Raw genomic sequence first — 7,605 nt, 5'->3', positions numbered from 1 at the left:
CCCCGTCCTGGGTCCATCTTCCACCCTCAGTGAGGGAAATTTTCTCACTGTTCCCCAATATTCATGCCTTCACCATGTACTAGGAAATTCGATCTTAACTACTGACGCTCACCTGCAATGGGTGTGTTAAAAAACCACGGCTGAAAGTGTTTGTGAAAGGAAGGGTTTATTGGGCTAACTACTAGCCAGAAAAAGGACCAAGTCCTGCAGGGCAAGGGGGAACAGGCGAGCCTGTCCACCCTCCTGGAGCTGATGGGGCTGTTTTGTACCATAAGTTTGGGGAAGAAAGATGGAAGTGGTTTTTGGAAAGGATTTACATTGGCTACACATTAGGGGGTCAAAGAAGAAATAAAAAAGACATAAAAATAGCTTGAGACAAATGAAATGGAAACATACCAAAACTTTGGGGAGGCAGCAAAAGAGTTTCTAAGGGGGAAGCTCATAGTGATACATGCCTACAATAAGGAAAAAAAGATCTCAGATAAACAACCGAACTTTACACTTGAAGAAACTGCGAAAAGAACAAATGAAGCCAAAGTTAGTAGATGAAGGAAATACCACAGAAGTCACAGTCTAATGGTCGCCTAAGTTTAGTCTGTTTTGGGAGCACTACTATTTCTCATTTTCCTTGAAACACATGAGAAACCAGAGGCCTAAATACACTGAAGTGTTCCAATGAGCTGAGAAGACATGAACCTCTCAATAACAGAAAGGTTCTGAACTCAAAATTCAACATGGCCCATTCAACATGGACCTCTCTCAAAGAAAGCTGGGGCCTGTAGGCATTTTTTGTGAGGGAGGACTGAGCTGAGTTAGGATTTTTGAGCACTGGTAATTTGCAACAAAGAGACACTCTCCTAATAGAGGTGAGAAACTGTGGGCTAAGCTGGAGATAGTGGTAGAGAGGGAAATGCATGGGGATCCCGGGTAGGGTGCAGACCCTAAGAGGTGTGCTGTCTCAAGAGAATAACAAACAATAACAAAACTGACCAAAGTCCATGTGCGTTTTATTATCAAAGTAAGCTGGAACTTCCACACAATGTCAGTGACAAAAGACTCCTGCCCCCCTGCTGTGAAGGTGGAAGAGAGGGACAGTTGAAGGGCTGGGAGTGAGGCCTCCCTCACTCCCTTCCTCCCACAACACGCAGCACTGGGGAGACGGCAGCATGTTAGAATTGGTGGGGAAGGAAAGAGGTGTTACAGGATCACAAAAATATTTGTGTGCTTGTTTAATTGTGTTTCTCCTCCATGAGCCCACAGCACCATGAGGGCAGGGATTGTGTTTGTATCAGTTATCACCGCATCACGGCCTCACACTGTGCAGGACACATAGTAGGCATTCAAAACATTCACAAATGAGTGAATGAATGAATGAATGAATTCCATCTGGGTAGGACTTTGGAGAATAAGATTAAACTCACTTACCATTTGTACATTACTTTTCAATTATTGAAGGACTGTAACATTTATTTTCTCATTTTATCAAACATGAGAAGTCACCAGTATTTGTATGACTGACGATGACAGTCCCATCAGAGATGCACAGGGATGTGCCCACGAGCACTTATGTGATCAATGGCAGAACTGGGATTGGAAACCAGTCTTCTGACTTTTTCTATCTTGTCCTGCTTCCTACTTTCCCAGATAAAGAAACTAAGGCCCACAGCGGTAAAATAATTTTCACAGGGTTACACAACGGGCTAACATGAAAAATAAAATCATAGTGAAAATCCTTCAGGTAAAAACAAGCTTCATTTCCCTCAGTTATTTTCCTCCAGTTCTTTTATTCTGATCCAAAGTGGATTCCTTCCACGGTGTAAACATGCTTTCCACACCAACACATTCCTTTCTAAAAGTGAAATAAAGTGGAATTTGGGACCTTCATTTATGTGACTATTGAGAAGCCACCAATCTTAGTGGCTATTCACATTCTCTTAGGAAAATTCTGCTGCTGCCCAGTAAAAACAATATGGCGTGCCCCTTCATGTTTTTTGCAGCATATTCAAGATGAGAAGAAATAATCCTCGTCTGAAAAAGGCTTGTACCTAAATGGCTACAGTTCTGGAATAGAAGCCTAGGGCCAGACACACGTGGTGTGAACCTGTCCCTGACCTGCGTTCCACAGAACGGAAACTATGAGAGGGAAAGAGTGACTGGGCCTCCCAGCGCATGAGAAGGCAGTATATGACCTGGAGGTCCAGTTATTCTCTGGGTCCTGATAGCTGCCTCTGATGTCTTGACTCAACTGTGCTGAAGAAAAAAAATCAGCATTTCCATATTTTCCCTTGAGTATTAGTACTGGGCGTAGCTCAGAACCTCAGTGAAGGAGCAGGACAGACAGCACTGAACTGTCCTGAGAAAGCATTCTAGTCATTTGCAGTTGGAATACTAAAACAAAAGAGAAAAAATGACCTTGTTTAGAAGCACCTCCTATCTTATTGAAGTCACCTCTTACCTTCACAGAGGCTGGATATCGTTGCTTTGGGAGAGCGAAAACTTCCGGGAAATTCTTGTGTTAGTTAAGTAGGATTATTTACTCTGATTCTACAGCTCCAGATAAAAAATAGCGGCAGGCTTAAACAAAATAGTGCACTACTTGTCCTTGATGAGTTTCCTTGTGCTTAAATATTACAGACATCTCTGCCTTTTGATAGCCCCTCCTGTTTGCACTGTTTCCAAATAGAATACATCCTAAGAGAATAGATTTTACTTCAAACAATGAGTCAGCCTTACCCTATGTATCTGTGGCAGTTTGTTGCTCAATATATTTGCTGCCTCTCCCAGGAAGGACAAGAAAACCTCATTGGGCACAACTTAGATGTGGCCAGGTAACTGACTTTCGCCAATGGAGAGTGAGTGACAGGTGTCAGTCAAAGCAAAAGGTTCAAGAGCCAGCGTGGTCTCCTGTCCTGGGTGCAGCATCCCCTCCAGAGTCTAGGAGAAAGATGGTACAGAGCAGATGAGTGGCTGGTCCACGATGGCCATGAAACATAAGCAAAAACAACCTTTGTTGCCGAAAACCTCTCAGATTTGTGGTTGCTGTTACAGAAGCATGACCACCCAGTTTGAGTAAAGCAGTGTCTCTGGAGAGACCAGTGGTCGCGCCAGGACTTTCTAACACTAATTTCTCATTTGAATATTACTTTCTGTTACCTGAATATCCTGTTTATTGGCTTTGAAGAAGAGCAGGGGTTATGCTTTTTCTTTTGTTCAATGTTACCTTTAAAATCTCAATTTTAGTCCCATCGTCCTTAAGAATTATTTTCAGATAACTTTTGCCCTTTGATGGTGTTTTCTTCCTTACTCTTTTCTATCCTACTCTTACGTTCATTGTGAAGGATTTGATTATGGCAAAGGAACATTTTAATATATACTGCTTTATATTTTTCTTATTTTTTTAAGTTATCTTGCAATAGTTAATGCAGGTCATTATTTAATGCACGACAAATATTTTTTCAATATCTTTACTGATAGTAACACTATTTGGCAAATAGGTGAAAATGTACCCAATGTAAGTGATAACCTCCCAATTTTAAAAAATCCCATTTATCATAACAACAGCAACATACAATACTTTGCAATAAACCAACAAAACTATACAAGACCTTTATAATGAAAACCACAAAATGGTGCTGAGAGAACTTAAAGAAGACTTAAATAAATCGAAAGACATACCACATTTATGGATTGGAAGACTCAGTATTACTGAGATGTCAATTCTCCCCACATAGGAATTTACTACCGTGTCAATCATAATCTCAATAGGACTTTTCATAGAAATTGACAAGGTGATTCTAAAATTTACATGGAAATGCAAAGGACCTAGAATATTCAAAGCCATCTTGAAAAAAAGAAAAAGAACAAAATTGAAGGGTTCATGCTGCCCAATTTCAAGACTCGTATAAAGCTAATAAAGCTGCAGTAACCAAGGCAATGGTGGTGCCAACGCAGAATCACGAAGACGTCAGAGGGACAGCACAGAGCTCCCAGCACTGGACCCACCCCTCTGTTTTCGTGACTTGAGTTGGGAACAGTGGTTCCTTTGATCCTCTGTTCAGTGTTTTAGGACAACAAAGTGTAGCTGAAAACAAATGACCCCCATTTGTACAACAACACACAACAAATGGTGATAATTTAGGGAGTTAAAATTTCAACCCATTCATTCTGCCTGCTGGATCGATTCATCCTTCTCCCTCCTCCTTCAGCTGATGTAATGAGTAAAAGTTACGTGACAGACATAAAGCTGACCTTCTGGACAGGGTTCACTGGTGAGACAGGTGATCCCATTTTCTCATGGTGTCTCTGTTCTCACGTCCTCTGTGCATCCTGCCCGTCCTAGGTTAGTCCTGAATTTGACTAGCCCATCCTGTGATTCTTGTTCCTTCTCCTTGCCAGCTCACCAGTCCTAATTCAGGGTGCAGAATATTGCTGTGAGGGGGTGAACCGGATCCCCTTTCTTAGGCAGTTCTGGTGCAGAATTATGACCTGGAGCCAGAGGAACCCCTGCGAGCTGGAATGTAGAATGTTTTAAATTTCGTTTTCCAGTTGTATACTGCTCTATATTAAATTCACATGGATATTTTTAGTATATTAACCATATACCCTGCAGTATTTTATTAGTTCTAGCAGTTGTTTTGTAGTTTCCTTAGGATTTTTCTGTGTAAACCATCATGCATCATGACTCTAAATGACTGAAAACCAAGCCCAGCTGTATCCACACCGCTTCACTCCCCACGGGCCTTGTTACATGATGAGCTCTTCATATACAGGACACAATTTAGCCCTGAGCCAGCCTCGGTGGGTAGGATTATTTTTGACTACCACTAAGTTATTGACAACGACGTAAATTAAAACTAGATAGATCAGTTCTCCTGAGGAGACCACAGACATCAGAGCTACTCAGACTGGACACTGTTTATGGATTTTGAGACAGGTGTACAAAAGCTTACCTGCAATTCTCAATCCAAACAGCTCTGAAAACAGAACATTTTCAGAAACAAATGTGGTGTCAGGATCTGACCTGATTGTAGCCCTCCCTACTGACAGGCATGGTAAATTCCCCAGGAGAATGATGCATTGGCCTGTGCAATCGTGTTTTCCCTTGGAGCATCTCAAGGGAGTTTTATTTTGGGAAATGATGCCCTGACATCATCTTGCCATTGTTATTTAAGACTTCTTAATTTCTTTTTCTTTTTTTTTTTTTAGCATAAATCTGAATTTTCTTTTTCAGTTTGCTTTGATTCAGTCTTTACCGTCTCAATAAACCAGGTGGTTGATAGCTTCGTCTGCTAATGGTCATGTCTATATGCCTAATTCTTCAGGGCTCATAAAGTAGTTTTGTGTTCCTTATTTAATTCAGTTCTTAGGACAAACCTCTTATTTTTTCAGCAATGTGGAAATGGGGACTCAGGACCCAGGGGTCCATGGCCGAAGCAGAGCAGGAGCCTGGCTCTGGCACAGTGCCCATCAGGGACTAACTAACCAAAACGTGGTCTTCAGGACAGCTCGTCAATGGCCCTCACCAGCAGGAAGTCTCATGTTTTAGGTAATGCACAACCCATGCACTTGGAAGTGAAAAAAATTAGAGAGCAGCAAATGGAACAGCCACAGCCTGGGTATGTGTGTGTGTGTGTGTGGGGGGGGCTAGAGAGTGGGGGTTTGGGGGAGTGGGGAGCGCCGCTGTCTCGGGGCTCATTGCCTCCAAGGATGCAGAGCACAGGAAACACTGTGAGCATGCTGGTCACACGGACTCAGAAATTCCAGCCAGCTCTGTGTGCTTTGTCCAGCTTTCTCTCCAGTCTCATATAAAGTCGGTGATATTTTGTTGACCTGAGGGGTGTGGGAGTTTTAGTGTTTCTGCACCAGGTTGTGAAAGGGTCTAGTTGCCAAACCTTAGCATGAGCGTGTGATTGATTTCCATGCTATCCAGGAAGCACTGTAGACCCCCTGGCTCAAACTCTTTATTCTGGAACAGACCACTAAGGCCCGGGAGAGGAAATCCCTTATACGATGTCAGTAAGTCAATCAGCAGAAGAGTTGGAGCTGGAATTCAGCCTCTTCACGTCTGAGTTAGTACTAACACGTCCGAAAGGCTGCCATTTCTGAAGGTTAACCTCCATTAAACAACGGCCTTGCTCTTTTATGTTGTACACACCACCCTCCACCAGCAGAGGGCGCGAATAATCTGCTGGAGTTGACAAGAACTTGGTTGGGTGTCTCGTGCAGGCATTATTAGGAGTGCATTAAGATTTGACAAAATATAATATGGGGATCTTGCATTCATAGATTGTGAGAGTAGACACTGAGTATTTGAAAGTGTTGGCTTTTCTAAAAGGACATGAGCCATCGTGTACTCTAATGTGAAGATAGATACATCTGTGACAAGGGAAGCTCATTGGAAAACCAGATTTCGTGAAACGTCAGTTTGGCTGAGCATAAGGAAGTCACTGAATACCTCTGTCCCTGTGTCATATAGGCGCAGAAAAAAAAAATTGGACTGATTCCTTCTTTTAGAACAAGTCACCAACTCTAACATTATCACATTGAAACAAATCCGTGTCTTTCCCAGTGCATTGTTCCCTGGGCAGTGCGGTGGGTGGAACGGGGTGAAACCCTGCTCGGCACATTCTAGCCACTTGTAAGACCACCTCGAGGGGCTGTCGTAGGAATTAAATGAGACACCGTTTGAAAGTCAGCATAGTCCCTGATGCATAACAAACAGAGGCGAACAGGACTTATCTCCTGCTGAGGGAGGGCCCTTGGCAAGTAGGTTGGCCAGTCCCCTGGGATGTTTGACAGATTGCTGGAACATGGGCCTGGAGTCAGGAGGAAAGCAGAGGCCTGGGGGGGGGCCTTGAACGTGGGCAAGCTGCTGGCCACAGTCGGTCCTTGACTCAGGAGGGCTGTGGTCACTGCCTGAGTGATTGGCCGGCCCCGGGACTCTGAGTGTGCGGGGGCGGCGGCGGGGGTGTGGTGTGTGTGTGTGTGTGTGTGTGTGTGTGTGTGTGTGTGTACCCGTGGGAGTAGGTGGGAGGAGCGATTTACAGGGCTCAGCACTTTCCGTTCACACTCGGTTTTGGGACTAGGGGCTGAGCCTGAAGGTGGCGCTGTCGGCCAAGCCAAGGTTTCCAAGTCAGCTGGGGTGTTAGGAACGGCCTCAGGAGGCGCCAGCCCCAAAGTGGGCTCTCCTGAAAGTTACCTTCCTTCCTTTCTCACCCAGCTCCCTCTACCCACCCTTTCCACTTTCCTTCTATTTACCCCCTACTCCCCTCCCCTTCCCTCCCTTCCTCTCCTCTTCTTACCACAGGTTAGAAAGGATGTGAGTGAGATTACGACCCCAACAAACGTGGAAGCAGCAAGCGCAGAACGACTAGACTTGGCGCTGGTAACTGCAGAGTCGTTGTTGTTGCTGTTCCTTCGTCCTTTTTAGGGGTAAGAGGGGTAGTTACATTCGATCTATATGTGCAGTAGATGTGCGTGTGGATTTCCAGGGAAAGAGAAGGGCTAGAGATATAAATTTGGATATTTTCCACGTGGAAGTTATACATGAAGCCATAAGTGTGGATGAAATCTCTGAAGTGTAAAAGGAGAAGCCTAGATGGATAC

The 7,605-nt window shown here is 44.0% G+C and overlaps 1 long non-coding RNA gene across 1 annotated transcript; it reads right to left on the bottom strand.

Moving 5' to 3' along the window:
* Window positions 1-990: 990 nt before the first annotated feature.
* On the bottom strand, window positions 991-5,630 carry LOC141573103 (uncharacterized). The gene is made up of 2 exons (XR_012498664.2): window positions 4,249-5,630; window positions 991-2,934 (listed from the first exon to the last, which is right to left on the bottom strand). It is a non-coding gene; the product is annotated as an uncharacterized LOC141573103 (long non-coding RNA).
* Window positions 5,631-7,605: the final 1,975 nt, after the last annotated feature.

This window comes from Rhinolophus sinicus, chromosome 4 (assembly GCF_057876585.1).
Source record: "Rhinolophus sinicus isolate RSI-liver-muscle chromosome 4, RSI-T2T, whole genome shotgun sequence".
Classification (NCBI taxonomy): Eukaryota; Metazoa; Chordata; class Mammalia; order Chiroptera; family Rhinolophidae; genus Rhinolophus; species Rhinolophus sinicus.
Note: the sequence above shows the minus strand (reverse complement) of the source record. Positions and strands in the feature narration are given on the sequence as shown.